The sequence below is a fragment of the Triticum aestivum genome, chromosome 3D (genome assembly GCF_018294505.1).
Source record: "Triticum aestivum cultivar Chinese Spring chromosome 3D, IWGSC CS RefSeq v2.1, whole genome shotgun sequence".
Taxonomy (NCBI): Eukaryota; Viridiplantae; Streptophyta; class Magnoliopsida; order Poales; family Poaceae; genus Triticum; species Triticum aestivum.
Genome location: NC_057802.1, coordinates 619,382,543 through 619,397,146, shown reverse-complemented (window position 1 = coordinate 619,397,146; position 14,604 = coordinate 619,382,543). Strand labels below are relative to the sequence as shown.

The window sequence follows — 14,604 nt, the reverse complement described above, 5'->3', positions numbered from 1 at the left end:
CCCTTCCCTATAATAATTTACTAAAGACCGTTTAATATTTCTGCACTTGTAAAACACATCTGTTAATTTAGGCCTTGGTTAAACATTTTCCCAGATACAAACTATGTGGGATTCATGGGCATAGCCCCAAATATGCCTTTCACGGAAATGCAATATCATGGTTGGCAGCAAGCAGTCGCAGAAATGTTTCAGTTCAAATTTGAACTCATTAGAGAATCCCAATGGGATGATTTATTGGAACTGACATGGGTAAATCGACACTTAAGACTGAGAAATTAATTAAGAAACTCACCTTTGTTAGAACAATGGGCAACTCTTTATCTTCATTCTTCCAGTACGTACCGACATCGCTAACTTGGACACCTTGAGTCACAATTCCATTCCACACAAAAATCTTGTCTTTGCACTGTATGTCTTCCGTGTCCTTTTTCCTTGGGGTCCTTCTTACCTTGATTGCTTGCGTGGACTGTGGTTGCAGGATCCCTGCATCTGGTTCGATTATGTAGGACGCAGAATTGTCTTCATGAGGCCATGCGCTGAAACCGACAATGTGGTCAGTAACATTGACTATTTTAAGCAAGCGCAACATGGACACCCTCATGTTGGGAAGGAAGGTGAAGGGGAGCTGTGGAGGATCAAACTGGATCAACTCGTCTGAGGTGCATAAGCTGCTTGTCTGCAGAAAAGGAATGCAGCTGTTTCAATTCAACAAGTCCGAGGATTTTCAAGGAAGACAAAAATATAAGACAGGTCGAAATGTGTGCGGGTAGCAGGACAAATGTTTTTTTTTTAATTTCAAAATGGAGGCGGTAGGAGAGAAAAATGGTGCAAAGCTAACAATTAAATAAGGGAAACGTTTGGGCGCGGTGCGCCGGCCGAAACGTTGCGCCGGTTCGCACGCCACGCTGGCAAACGCGCCCGCGCAGTGGCCCCGCATCCCCGCCTCCTTCCCTATGCGCCTCCATCCCCTACCTCCAGCCTATGTGCGCGCATCCTTCCCCTCCCCGGGCTGCGACTAGGCCACCACAGACTCCATCGCCGGCGGCCAGGCGCTCCCTCGTCAGCTGCCATGGCTGCCTGCTGCCATGGCCAGATCCATACCCTTCCTACAGCCTTCAAGCGCGCGCATCCCCTCCCCCCCTCCTCCTCCCGGGTAGCGACTGGGCCACCACAAGCTCCGTCGCCGGCGGCCAGGCGCTCCCTCGCCACCCGCCATGGCTGCCTGCCCGCCATGCCCGGATCCACCCACGTATAGAAGTGTTGCAACCGTCACCTAGAAAAGCTTCAACAGCCATTGAAAAAAGCTTCAAACATAGACATAGAAAGCTTCAATGGCACTGCACAAAAAGGGGAAGTTGCAGCCGTAGTTGAATTTTGCTACTACCGGCGAAGCTTTTTGCTACATCCATCAGGCGGAGCTCGGACCTCGCGACGACGACAACGATGTTTTGCTGCAACCGTAGCGGGATTTTGCTACTACGTTGGGGTTTTTCGCTACATCCATGTAAGGCGGAGCTGCGACCTCATGAAGGCGGCGACGGCGTTTTTGCTGCATCCGTAGTTTGATTTTGCTACTACCGCAAAAGTTTTTTGCTACATTCATTCAAATGGCGTTGATTGACTGGCAGCCGTCGTCGACCGGCATAGATTTTTGCGCTGGCATAGCATTTTTGCTACAACTAGCGTCACGTTTTGCTATAACACACAGCCGGCGTCGCGGTTTTGCTACAACTAGCATCGTTTTTTGCTACAACCGGCATAATGTTTTGCTACATCCATCATGGCCGAGCTGCGACCCGCGACGACGATGACGGCTTTTTGTTACAACTGGCATAGGTATTTGCTACGCCGGCAACGAGTTTTGTTACATCCGTTCATTTTTTTAGAATGCAAATGTTTGCTACCTGCAACGGCGAGCTACAACCAGCGACAATGGCGACCTTTCTTTTTTGTTGCAACCGTGTCTTCATTTTGTTACGACCAACAACGAAAAATGCTACAACGGCCAATTATATTTGCTGGAACCAGTCAATCGCCAGCGAGGCGGAGCTGCATCCATGGCGTGCGCAGGCGGGATCCATCCATGGCGAGCGCGAACGGCGAAGTTGCATCCATGGCGAGCGCGGCCAGCGGAGCTGCATCCATGGCGAGCGCGGCCAGAGGAGCTACATCCATGGCGAGCGCGGATCTCCGACGAGCGCGGGCGGCGGAGCTGCATCCATGGCGACCGCTGTTCTTGGGCAAACGCAGAAGGCCGGCGAGGGCGCCCACCGGCGACGAGGGAACGCCGCGGTGGTGCTTCAAGCTCGGCCGTTTTCTCGCAGGGTATGGCGTGGTCTCGGCGGCGCTCGGGGAGGAGACAACGTTTCTGCGAGAGGAAGAAGGAAGCTGGGCGAATAGTTTTTTACCTAAATCTGACGGTCTCCGCGATTTGATCTGACGGCCCGCGCGCGACCGGCCGAAACGGTGCGCCGGCGCAGATCACTGCCCATTAAATAAAGGGAAGTTAACCAACACGCTCGTTGAGCTTTGAAGGTAGGAGGATTCTGCTATATATAATTAATAGGAGGATTCTGCATAATTACGGGACTTACCTTGTTAGTATAAACAATTGGCAGCTCCTTACTCCCTTCGTATCTAGCACAACCATCAAGGTCGCTGGCATTGGCACCTTCAGTCACTAAGCAGCTCCATACAAGGAACTTATCGTCTTGGCACTCACTAAGCAGCGCCTCCTTTTTCTTTGGTATCCTTTCCTTTTTACAACGAGCCTTTGAGTGGCCCGTGGTGGCATAATTCCACCCGCAGGTTGTGTGAAGTACCAGGCCACATTTGTTTCCAGGTTATATCCAGCAAAACCAAGATAGTAGTCTGTACTGTTGACTATATTAACTGAAAACAGCAACGGCTTGTTTGGCATCATCATCAAGGGGAGGCTGAGCTCAGGCGGCTCAAACTGGATCAGCTCCTTTGAGGTACTTAGGCTTGCCTGCCAAGAAACAACACAACCGTGCCCAAAGAAAATCATCATCAGTTTCGCTTTTACTGATTTAAATTGATCATCATTGACTGTACAAGAAAATACATTGCGTAATTAGGAACTCACCTTCTTATTAACAATAAAGGGCAGTTGCTTACTCTCTTCCTCAACCATGTAACCAGTGATGTCTATGCTTTTGACACCTTCAGTCACAACACGGCTCCACACAAAGTAATCTTCTACGGGCTCCTCCGTCTCATCAATTCTCCAATTTAGTCTTCCTATTTTAGTGGATCGTGGTGGCAGGATTCCTTTCGATTCTCCAGCTGCAGGTATCTTGTCCCGCGCTGCATTCCTGCGGATGATATATACATTGAAAGCAACGTAGAAATCTGTAGTGTTAACTACATTTACCATGAACTTGATTTCCTTGTTTGGCCAGTGGGGCATGCAGAGCTCGGCAACTGGATCAGCTCATCTGAGGAGGTTAATGAGCTTATCTGCAAAACAAACACGACTTTTAATGAATGAGAAAAAATCTTGGTCAATTCGTTTCTGCTGGAATAAATAAAGTTGCACAAGTGGGTTTGTGGCGCATCAATCATCACAGAGAGATGGATTCCATGATCATTTAGTACTTAGGCCTCCCCGTACGTATTTAAGGGAGGGAGTGGGAGAGACGATAGTAGTATGAAATTAAAGTTTAATCAGAAATCACAAGTGGGCCACCATGTTTAGGTGCGTTGTTGTGTTGAGTGTGGTACTATCAACACAACACAACAATGTAAATGTTACTATCTTCACAATGAATAGTACTATCAACACAACAACGTATGAATAGTACCATTCATTGCTGCATTGCCTCGGTTGTGTATGGCCGATTGCTTGTCTTTGATCTTCATGACTCCGCGTGACCTTTCCGTGTGGGCTTTGTCAACGGCTGTTTGTGGTGGAGTCGGAGTTGTTTGCTTGAGAAGAAATGATGACGATGATGGAAATGTGCAACCTTGATGATGTTTTGTTCTCAACGGTGTGTGTGTGCGCGCACGCGCGCGCATGTGTGTGTGTGTGTGTGTGTGTGTGTGTGTGTGTGTGTGTGTGTGTGTGTGTGTGTGTGTGCGCGTGCGTGCGTGCGTGCGTGCGTGCGTGTGTGTGTTGGATCAGCGAACTGGGCCGTATGGATGTTGTATCGGTTTTCGTCCAGTTTTCCGCTAATTAACTGAGAGAGTCTCTTCTTCTTAATTAATGGAATGGCAAATCTTTTGCCATGTTTAAAATATCCACAAAACTAAATCTATGTCAAATTGTCAATACAATATTGAAAAGTTACCATTGCAATATTAGGCCATGACGCCATGTGTACTCAAAATATAGTTCTAAATCATGCAATAGCTATTAAAAAGAACACATTAGTCTGAGTTAGAAAACAGACTGTGATGCCGTGCAGGCTAGTTTTTTTAATGGGCTTTGAAGTAGATCACTAGAGCTAAAGAAAGATACAAGTGTTGTTAGTTTGATGATGGTATCAACAAGAAAAACATTGCCTTTTGAAATTTAGGATTTTCTATACAGCTAATTAGAAATATGCATGAAGTAATTATAAGAATTTACATAATGTTGCAATTCTACAAGTTCAAACTGAAATTATAGTGAAAATAGCATGTTGGCAACCATATGCCGTTTATTCAATGAAATCTGCAGCACCTGGTAGGATGTAACATCCGAGAAGCACCTATGTTTGTAATAAAATTAAAGCACTAACTTAATTATCTTTATGCAAAAAATAGTACAAAGTGTCGGTTTTGTCATCATGACAAGAATATTGAACATTTACTTTTTCTAGTAAAAGTTTGTGTATTCTATATGGCCAACGATGTGCCTTTATCCACCTTTGTTGTGTTGCAAATATCTTTGAGAGCTGGTTGTGAAGCATTGATTGCAAGAGTAGCATCCTTTTAGGGGTGAGAGTGGTTGCCGTATTAGGGATGGATATGTAGAGTTGTTTCAATATTGTTTCTCTTTTTTTTTTTGCTCTTAGTTTTCATTTGAACTAAATTTAATCATGTTTCATCTATTTTTTTTATGAATGTTGGATAATTTACCAAATTTTAGTGGGTCCCAGATATTATCCATTTCAAAATAAAAAACCATGGGAAAAGCAAAGGTGGACTTAATCATGTTTCATCGGTTTTTATAATAAACCAAGTAAATAATCATGAATTTCTCCTCAAGAAAAATAGTTAACTAACCTTGTCAAGAACAATGGGCAACTCTTTGCTCTCTTGTTCAGCCATGCAATCACTAAGCTCGTTGTCGTTGACACATTCAGATACAATGCCTGTCCACACAAAGTACTTCTCATTGAACTGCTTATATTTTAATGCATCTTCCTTTTCTTCTCTTGTTACCATAAGTTTTTGTGTGGATCGTGGTGGCAGGATTCCTCTCGGTGGCTCTGTGTGGTACCATGCCACATTTGTTTGCCTGCTATATGTATTGAAACCAACATTGTAATCTGTAAGGTTCACGACCTCAATTGAGGACAACACCTTCTTGTTTGGCAAAATGGGAAAGTGATGTTCTGGTGGATCAAATTGGATCAACTCCTCTGAGATAGACGAACCTGTCTGTTGAAAACAACATAGCATATGTATAAATTAGGCCAGGTAAAATATGCAATTAGATAACACAACTTGAGTTTGATCACAAGGGAAAAAATGCAATAAAATGGCTGTGTGCATCAATTGGTGCAATGGACAGCGTTTGTTCCGCTTTTCAAAACATAGCATAATAGTTGTATATATGTACCCAAATTTGCAGTAAATACAGTCAAACACTATATGCTACTCCTGTTCAAGGAACTACTACCCATGTTCCTGAAAACAAGGCCGGTAATTCTTTTAAAATCAAACAATTTAAAGTTTTACATTGTTTTTAGAAATAAAACATTAATATGTACAATAGTTGTTGACAGTTTTTTCTTCTTCTAGAAACTTGGTCAAACTTTACATTATGTGATTTTTTAGAAAACTTTTTTTTTTTGAAAAGGAGGTTAAACCCCGGCCTCTGCATCAATCGATGCATGCAGCCATCTTTATTAATTATTCCACAAAGGTCTGACAGGAACATACATAAATCCACCCGAAGCCACCACTCATACCTACAAACTCAGAAAGAAAACATTAATATGTACAATACATCATCACGTATATTTTAGTGTGATATAGTTGTTGACAGTTTTTTATTCTTCTAAAAACTTGGTCAAACTTTACATTATTTGGTTTTTTAGACAACTTATAGGCTTTCTTTTCAGAAACGGAGGTAGTTGTAAGCAAGTAGTTGTAGTCATTGGCACCACATTTGGTTCAATATTCTTCACAACTACATATGGCTCTTCTTATCCTTCATGAATCTACTAGTGTTCTATTTCCGTTTGCCTCGATTCATATTTTTAGAAATGGAGGCTAATCGAAATAAATATGCTCAAAAGTGTTCTAGTTGAGTGACAAGGAGCTCAGTAGCAAAAGCAAAAGTAAAAGGTATGGGAGTTGACATTGATGCGGAATTTAGCTCTTTTAATGTAGTCGAGAAGAAAAACACAAAGGTAAAAAAAAGACATATTCATTACATATAGAGAACTCACCTGTGTAAGAACAATGGGCAGATCGGTACACTTTGTCTCAGACATGTTATCAATAACGTCGCTGGCTTTCGCATCTTCAGTCACAATGCCGTTCCACAGCAAAAACTTGCCGTTGCACTGAGTGCCTTCTAGTTCCTTTTCCTCTGCTATCCTTGTTACCAGGATTACTTGCGTGGACAGTGGTGGCAAAATTCCTTCCGATGGATTTGCGTTGTACCTTGCTGAATTGCTTTTCTTGGTGCATACTCTGAAACCGATACACTGATATGTAATATTGACTATCTTAGTTGACGACAAGACTCTCTGGTTTGGCAACAGGGGAAAGCTGAGCTCGGGAGGATCAAACTGAACCAACTCGTTTGAGCTTGTCTGCAAAATGGAACATATATAGCTGCGGATTAGTTGGTGCCTGAGAAACATTCAGGCAGAGAACGTTTGGTATTTGTTTAATCCAACACTCCCATCTCAGCGCGCAAAACGTTTTGGAGTGGTCTCAACAGGTGCGTATCCTGTCTAGTTTTAACAGTTGAGAGTGTCTAGTTTAGGTGTTTGAGAGATGTACCGTTTACATTCAAAATATGAAATTCAGGATAAGTATGGGGAAAATATGGTGCAACTTAATCTTTAAAAAAATGTATACAGTATTGTAAAAAGTCTCGTTCCTTGGAAATTTACAAGAAATGGCAGTAGTTTGAAACTAACATTGCAAACTACTTAATGGCTCAGATATATTTTACCTTCTTATATCTCATGTGAAATGAGGAGGGACCATATTAAAATTTGCCTTTAATACGAGCTTTATTGAGGCGCACAAGCTACAATATTTACTAACACCATAGTATAGTATTATAAAGGTGCAAGAAGCTTCATCGAGTCGTCAACACAGGATTCCATTGCTTTACATCTTCTTATCCGGTGGTGGCGAGCGCAAAAGAGTAAATCAAATTTAAAACCGATGCATTACAAAATTATGAAGCTTACCTCCATAAAAACTATGGGCAACTCTTTTCTCTCCTTTTCGGGCATATATCGTATGAGGTCGCTGACGTTGACATCTTGAGTCACAACGCAGCTCCACACAAAGTATTTATCTTTGCACTGCACGTCTTCCAGTTCCGGTGCATCTTCCTTGGCGACCCTTGTTACCACCAGTTCTCGTGTGGACCCTGGTGGCAGGATTCCACACGGTGGCTCCGTGATGTACAACGCCACATTGGTTTCTTCCACTTGCGTATTGAAACCAATGTGATAATCTGTAATGTTGACTATCTTAATTGAAGATAACAGACGTTTACTCGGCAGGAAGGGGAAACAGACTTGGGGGGGTTCAAACTTGATCACCTCAACTGATGTAGATGAAGTTATCTGCAGAGGAGAACATGGGTGTTAGATTAATTGGGGACAAAAGAAACAGCCGATCAGAGAACGTAATCATGCCGCGTAAAGTATATCTCCAGAGATTCAGGGCGTCGCCACCATCATCAAAATAAGGATCACGCGGTGGGCAAGACTCTCTAACATCAGTTTCAGAGACGTCAACTCCGAGCAATGGTGGTACAAGAATGGAAAAAAAGAGTAAGAGTAATGCGTTTCTGTACGTAGCTACTAGCTAGGGAACTTACCTTATCAAAAATCAAGGGCAACTCGATACTCTGCTCTATCTGGAGAGATATGTAACAATCAAGGTCGCTGACTATGACGCCTTCGCTGACAATGGAATTCCATATAAAGAGCTTGTCGTCGTTGTATGTTGTACTATCTTGTGTTTCCTTTTCATTTATTAGCCTGGCTACGACGAGTCTTTGATCAGACCGTGGTGCCAAAATTCCTACTTGAGTAAACATATGGTAGGTCACAGCCGCATCTTTTCCAGGCTTACTAAATAGACGAAAACCAACATAGTAATTGGTAACGTTGACAATGTTAATTGAGGACAAGCCTGTCTTGTTTTGCGGAAAGGCAAGACCTGCAGGATGGTCCAACCGGATCAGCTTGTCTCCTGAGGCTGAGGTAAATGGGCTGCTTATCTGCAAAAACAAAATGGACACAAGTGTGCATTAGGCCCGCTCACCTCTCGCGCAGTACGTCGGATGCAAAGCTCAACCAACCAACTAACTTACCAGCTAATCTAATCCCTCATGATCCCTAGCTAGGAACTAGCTAGGCTTATCAAATGACGGGGGATGGCATGTGGGAGTGGGACTCACCAATAATTACGATGCCATGTCAAACCAGATGCCACATAACCCAAATCCACCTCATGATTCTAGTTACCAAGCTCCTTTATCGGAGAGGCAAAAGTCGTTTTACACGAGCTAGTAAAAAAAAAAGAGTACTACAAACAATGCATTGCTTCATTAGGGAACTCACTTTGTTGTTAAAAATGACGGGCAGCTCCTTACTGTCTTCGTCACTGAGTTGATCTATCAAGCAGCTGGATTCGACACCTTGAGCCACAATCATGGTCCACAGGAATATGCTTTTTTTGCACCGCATGTCCTCTTCTGCCTCATTCTCCTTGGGTACACATTGTACAACCATTCTCTGAGTGGACCGTGGTGGCAGAATTCCTCGACATGGCTCTGTGTACCAGGCATCAATTTCCATGAAGCTCCAACTATTGAAACCAACGTAGCAATCTGTAATGTTGACTATATTGAACGAGGAGAGTGAAGTCTTCTTCGGGCAAGGGAAGCCTAGCTCCGGTGGATCAAACTGGATCAGTTCAGTGGAGGTAGTACAAGAGTCCTTTATCTACAAAAATGAAGGCAATCAATCGTGGATTAGTCTGACTCAGAGAATAAAACAATCAGAGAACCTACATTATTTGTTCATCTCCGGGGTGAATTGATCAGAGAACATCGGCAGTCCCAATGAGATGTCACGTGGGATTAGGTAATCAAGGAAGGGAAGAGATGATCTATGTATGTATGTGAATGTGTGCCACCAACAACGACCCTCCCATCCCCTCCTCTGCCAATGTGAATGTGTATGTGAATGTATGCTAATGTGTGGACAAGTCAGATCACCCAACCCTCCCATCCCCTCCTCTCCCACCTCCCCTTCACTGCCGGTGGTGATTACCGCCGGGTGAAGACCATGTGTTAGGCGGGCGGTGGGCCTTCGCACTTCCCATCCGGTGCGATGGCGTGCCGGGTCGTCTCAAAAGTGCCGGCCGGGCTGTGTTAGCTAGTTGGGACTGCTCCAGGTCTCAGCACCTCACCTTTGTCTGCACGTGTCAACTCAACACAACACGTGCAGACGAAGGTGTTCCTAAGTCAGACGAAGCTAGAACAAAAGTTCGATGGGTCTTCATATACAAATGAACAGTGATTTAGTGAAGGTTTTACTAAGTATCAGTAGTGTCAGCTGACATTTTATTTATGTAGCAGCGGCTGTCCCTGGCTTGGTTGGGTGACCACAGGCTCGTCGTGCATGGTGGTCGGGGCGAAGTCCCGGGTTCCAAGGTTGGCCCAACATGGATGCATTTTTCCATGGGTGGCTTCTTGTGTGGCGACAATGACCAACGCTGATTGGTTTTGATGGGTGGTGAGCTGCCATCTGTGTTGTGTGGTCTACGCTTTGGCACTAGTTGAGTGGTTTTCGACCGACGTTGGGCCTGCTCCAGTTGAGTGGTTTTGTCTGAGGCAGTGCAGACGAAGGTGTTCCTAAGACGGTGACAAGGCTCATCACTTTTGCTTCTGTGGTCTATGGATTTAGCAGCGTCGCCCTCTCGGGCTTTCTGCTGCCATTGCGGGGTTTGGCACTTCCGAAGCTATAGCGGAGTCAAGGTCGCCAGTTTACAGACGCGATGGGGGAATCCTATTTCTTTTGTATGGGCCGGCCCATTTTCGTGTTACATCCCAACTGGTTTTTTTGGTTTCTTTCAGTTTTTTGTTTTCCCTTTTTCTTTTAGGTTCCCTTTGCTGTTTCCTTTTTCTTTTCTTTTCTGTTTTTTTTCAATTATATTCTTTTTTTTTCATTTTGCGAAAATCTATCAAATTCATGAACATTTTCTGAAATTATGAACAATTTTTAAATTCACGAACATATTTTGGAAATCATAAAAATATCGCAAATTTGTGAACATTCTAATCATAAACATGCTTGGAAATCACGAACATTTTTAAAATGCAAGAACAATTTTTTGAAATCATGAACCTTTGTAGAAATTCATGAACATTCCGTTAAATTGTGAACATTTTTTCGAATTCACGATCAATTTTTCGAAATCATGAACAATTTTAAATTTGTGAACATTCTCTTAAACCATGAATATTTTTTGAATTCGCAAATATTTTTTGAAATCATGAATGTTTTTTTAAATCATGAAGAATTTTTCAATTCATGAACATTTTTTGAATTCTGAAACATCTTTTTTAAATCGTGAACATTTTTTAATAAATTTATCATTTTTTTTAAATTTAGTACTTTAAAGAGAAAAAACTAAAGGAACAGAAACAGGGGGTGTCCTGCCGACACATTGGCCGGCCCAGAAGGGCGCGAAGGGGAGAGGGGTGCGTGCGCGACTGGTTTCCGGCGCGCGGGTCGCCGAATAAGAGGTCCTGCGCAGTGAGTGATGACGATGACACGGTGTTGGACATCTTGCAGCCTTCTTTAGTGTATTTTGAGTATATGTTATGTTTCTTGCCTCGGCTTGGTAGGCATGCTATGCTCGAGGCCTGGTAACTAAGCCAGCTTGTTGTTCTTTTCTGGGTTTTCGCATGGTTTTCCAAAATGATTTGGACAACTCTTCTCATAATGTAATGCGGGAACTCCCTGCTCTTGATTGGCAAAAAAAGATTCTAGAAAGAAAAAAACACAGATTGAAGGGGTAACTCGCGTCCAAGCATTGCCGCCAACTAACAACGCCGTCGGATCCCTCCTCCGCCGCCACCCCCTCCCCCGTTGTACGTTCCTCCATCGCTGTCGCTAAGGTGCCCTCCGGCATAGTCCGGATGGCTCTGGGGAAGTGTGACGCCCCCGTATCCGGACCGAACACTAATCATGCACGCAAATGTGTACGACCAAGATCAGGGACTCACGGGAAGATATCACAACACAACTCTAAAACATAAATAAGTCATACAAGCATCATAATACAAGCCAGGGGCCTCGAGGGCTCGAATACAAGTGCTCGATCACAGACGAGTCAGCGGAAGCAACAATATCTGAGTACAGACATAAGTTAAACAAGTTTGCCTTAAGAAGGCTAGCACAAACTGGGATACAGATCGAACGAGGCGCAGGCCTCCTGCCTGGGATCCTCCTAACTACTCCTGGTCGTCGTCAGCGGCCTGCACGTAGTAGTAGGCACCTCCAGTGCCGCAGGTGTCGTCGTCGACGGTGGCGTCTGGCTCCTGGGCTCCAACATCTGGTTGTGACAACCAGATAGAAAAGAGAAGGGGGGAAAAGAGGGAAAGAAGCAACCGTGAGTACTCATCCAAAGTACTCGCAAGCAAGGAGCTACACTACATATGCATGGGTATATGTGTAAAGGGGCATATCAGTGGACTGAACTGCAGAATGCCAGAATAAAAGGGGGATAGCTAGTCCTGTCGAAGACTACGCTTCTGGCAGCCTCCATCTTGCAGCATGTAGAAGAGAGTAGATTGAAGTCCTCCAAGTAGTATCGCATAGCATAATCCTACCCGGCGATCCCCTCCTTGTCGCCCTGTTAGAGAGCAATCACCGGGTTATATCTGGCACTTGGAAGGGTGTGTTTTATTATGTATCCAGTTCTAGTTGTCATAAGGTCAAGGTACAACTCCGGGTCGTCCTTTTACCGAGGGACACGGCTATTCGAATAGATAAACTTCCCTGCAGGGGTGCACCACATAACCCAACACGCTCGATCCCATTTGGCCGGACACACTTTTCTGGGTCATGCCCGGCCTCGTAAGATCAACGCGTCGCAGCCCCACCTAAGCACAACAGAGCGGTCAGCACGCCGGTCTAACCCTATGCGCGCAGGGGTCTGGGCCCATCGCCCTATGCACACCTGCACGTTGCGTACGCGGCCGGAAGCAGACCTAGCCTAGTGGCGTTCCAGTCCAATCCGGCGCGCGCCACTCAGTCGCTGACGTCACGAAGGCTTCGGCTGATACCACGACGTCGGGATACCCATAACTACTCCCGCGTAGATGGCTAGTGCGTATAGACCAAATGGCCAGACTCAGATCAAATACCAAGATCTCGTTAAGCGTGTTAAGTAACCGCGAACGCCGACCAGGGCCAGGCCCACCTCTCACCTGGGTGGTCTCAACCTGCCCTGTCGCTCCGCCACAAAGATCCACTTGCGGGTACTCCTACGAGCCGACCCGACTTTAGTCATCACATGTGTCATGTATGTAGTACATAAATATATACCCGTGATCACCGCCCAGGTGATCACGGCCAGATAGTATAGCACAGCAGACGGACAAGAATGTAGGGTCACTGATGGAAATCTAGCATCCTATACTAAGCATGTAGGATTGCAGGTAAAGGTAACAACAGTAGTAGCAAGGATAGGCTATGCATAAGGATAGGATATCGGAAAACAGTAACATGCTACACTACTCTAATGCAAGCAGTATAGAGAAGAATAGGCGATATCTGGTGATCAAGGGAGGGGCTTGCCTGGTTGCTCTGGCAAGTGGGAGGGGTCGTCAACTCCGTAGTCGAACTGGGCAGCAGCAGTGTCGGTCTCGTAGTCTACCGGAGAGAAGAGGAGGGAAGAAACAGTAAATACAATGCAAACATAAGCATGACGATGCGTGACGTGTCAATGAGCGGTGCTAGGTGTGTCCTAACGCGACAGTAGGTGGTACCGGTGAAGGAGGGGAACATACGGGAGGTATTCCCGATGTTTCGCGTTTTCGGACAGACGGACCGGAGGGGGAAAGTTGCTAGTTCGATAGGTTAGGGAGGTGTGGTGGACGAACGGACTGCGCATTCGGATTTGTCTCGTCGTTCTGAGCAACTTTCATATAGAAAACATTTTCATCCGAGTTACGGTTTAAAAGATATGAATTTTCAAAGAATATTTGAATTTCTGGAATTATTTAATTAACAGAAAAAGGGATATGACGTCAGCATGACGTATGAGTGACGTCAGTGGTCAACAGTCCGGTTGACTGGTCAAAACTGACACGGGGGACCCACCTGTCATAGACAGTGGGTTAAACAGAAGATTAAACTAATTAATTTTTAGTTAATTAACTACTGGGCCCACCTTTCAGTGAGTGATTACGTTAATTAATTATTTTTATTCATAAAACATTTTTCCTTTTCTCTTTTTTCTTTAATTTTGCGGCGGGGCCCGCATGTCAGTGGCTGGGCCTGCCCAGTCAGCAGTTGACTGGGTCAACCCAGTCAACGGGGCCCACGGGGCCCACTGGCAGTGGCACTGGGGGGGCCCCAGGCCAGCCACGTCGGCGGCCGGCGCCGGAGCGACTCCGGCGAGCCAAACGCGGCGGCGCGGCTCGGGAGGGGTGCGGGTTTCACGCACAGTGGGTTTGCGGGGTCGTGGCTGGGCGCGTTCGACGCGGCTCGGCGCCGCGCGTCCAACGGTGGTGGCCGGAGGGGCTGGAACGGGCGGGGGCGAGTGCTTCGAGCTCGCCGGCGGCGAGGTGCTTCGGGCTGGGGGCGGGTGCGGCGTTAGAGCGCGCGAGCTGCCGAACTATCTAGCTAGGCGGGTGCGGCACGATGCGGTCGAACTAGCGGGCCTACGCCCGTGACCATTTGGTCACCGGAGACCCGCCGGCGGCGAGCTCCGCGGCGCGGCGATCGGGCGCGCGTGGAAACAGCGGCTACGGTACGCGGGCGAGCTAACGGAGAGGGGGAGGAGAAGCGGGAGCTCACAGCGGAGCCGTAGGGAGTGGCAGTGAGCTCGGGGAGGGCGCGGGGTAGACGGAATCGGCGACGATCGACGGCGGCCGTGCGGGGAAGACGAGCTCGGGGAGGTCGGTGCAGAGGCGCTCGGCTCATTCCCGATGGC

General features: G+C 45.9%; 1 pseudogene; it reads right to left on the bottom strand.

The window, feature by feature from the left end:
* Positions 1–231: 231 nt before the first annotated feature.
* Positions 232–14,604, bottom strand: part of LOC123076706 (uncharacterized) — a 36,611-nt pseudogene continuing 22,238 nt past the window's right edge.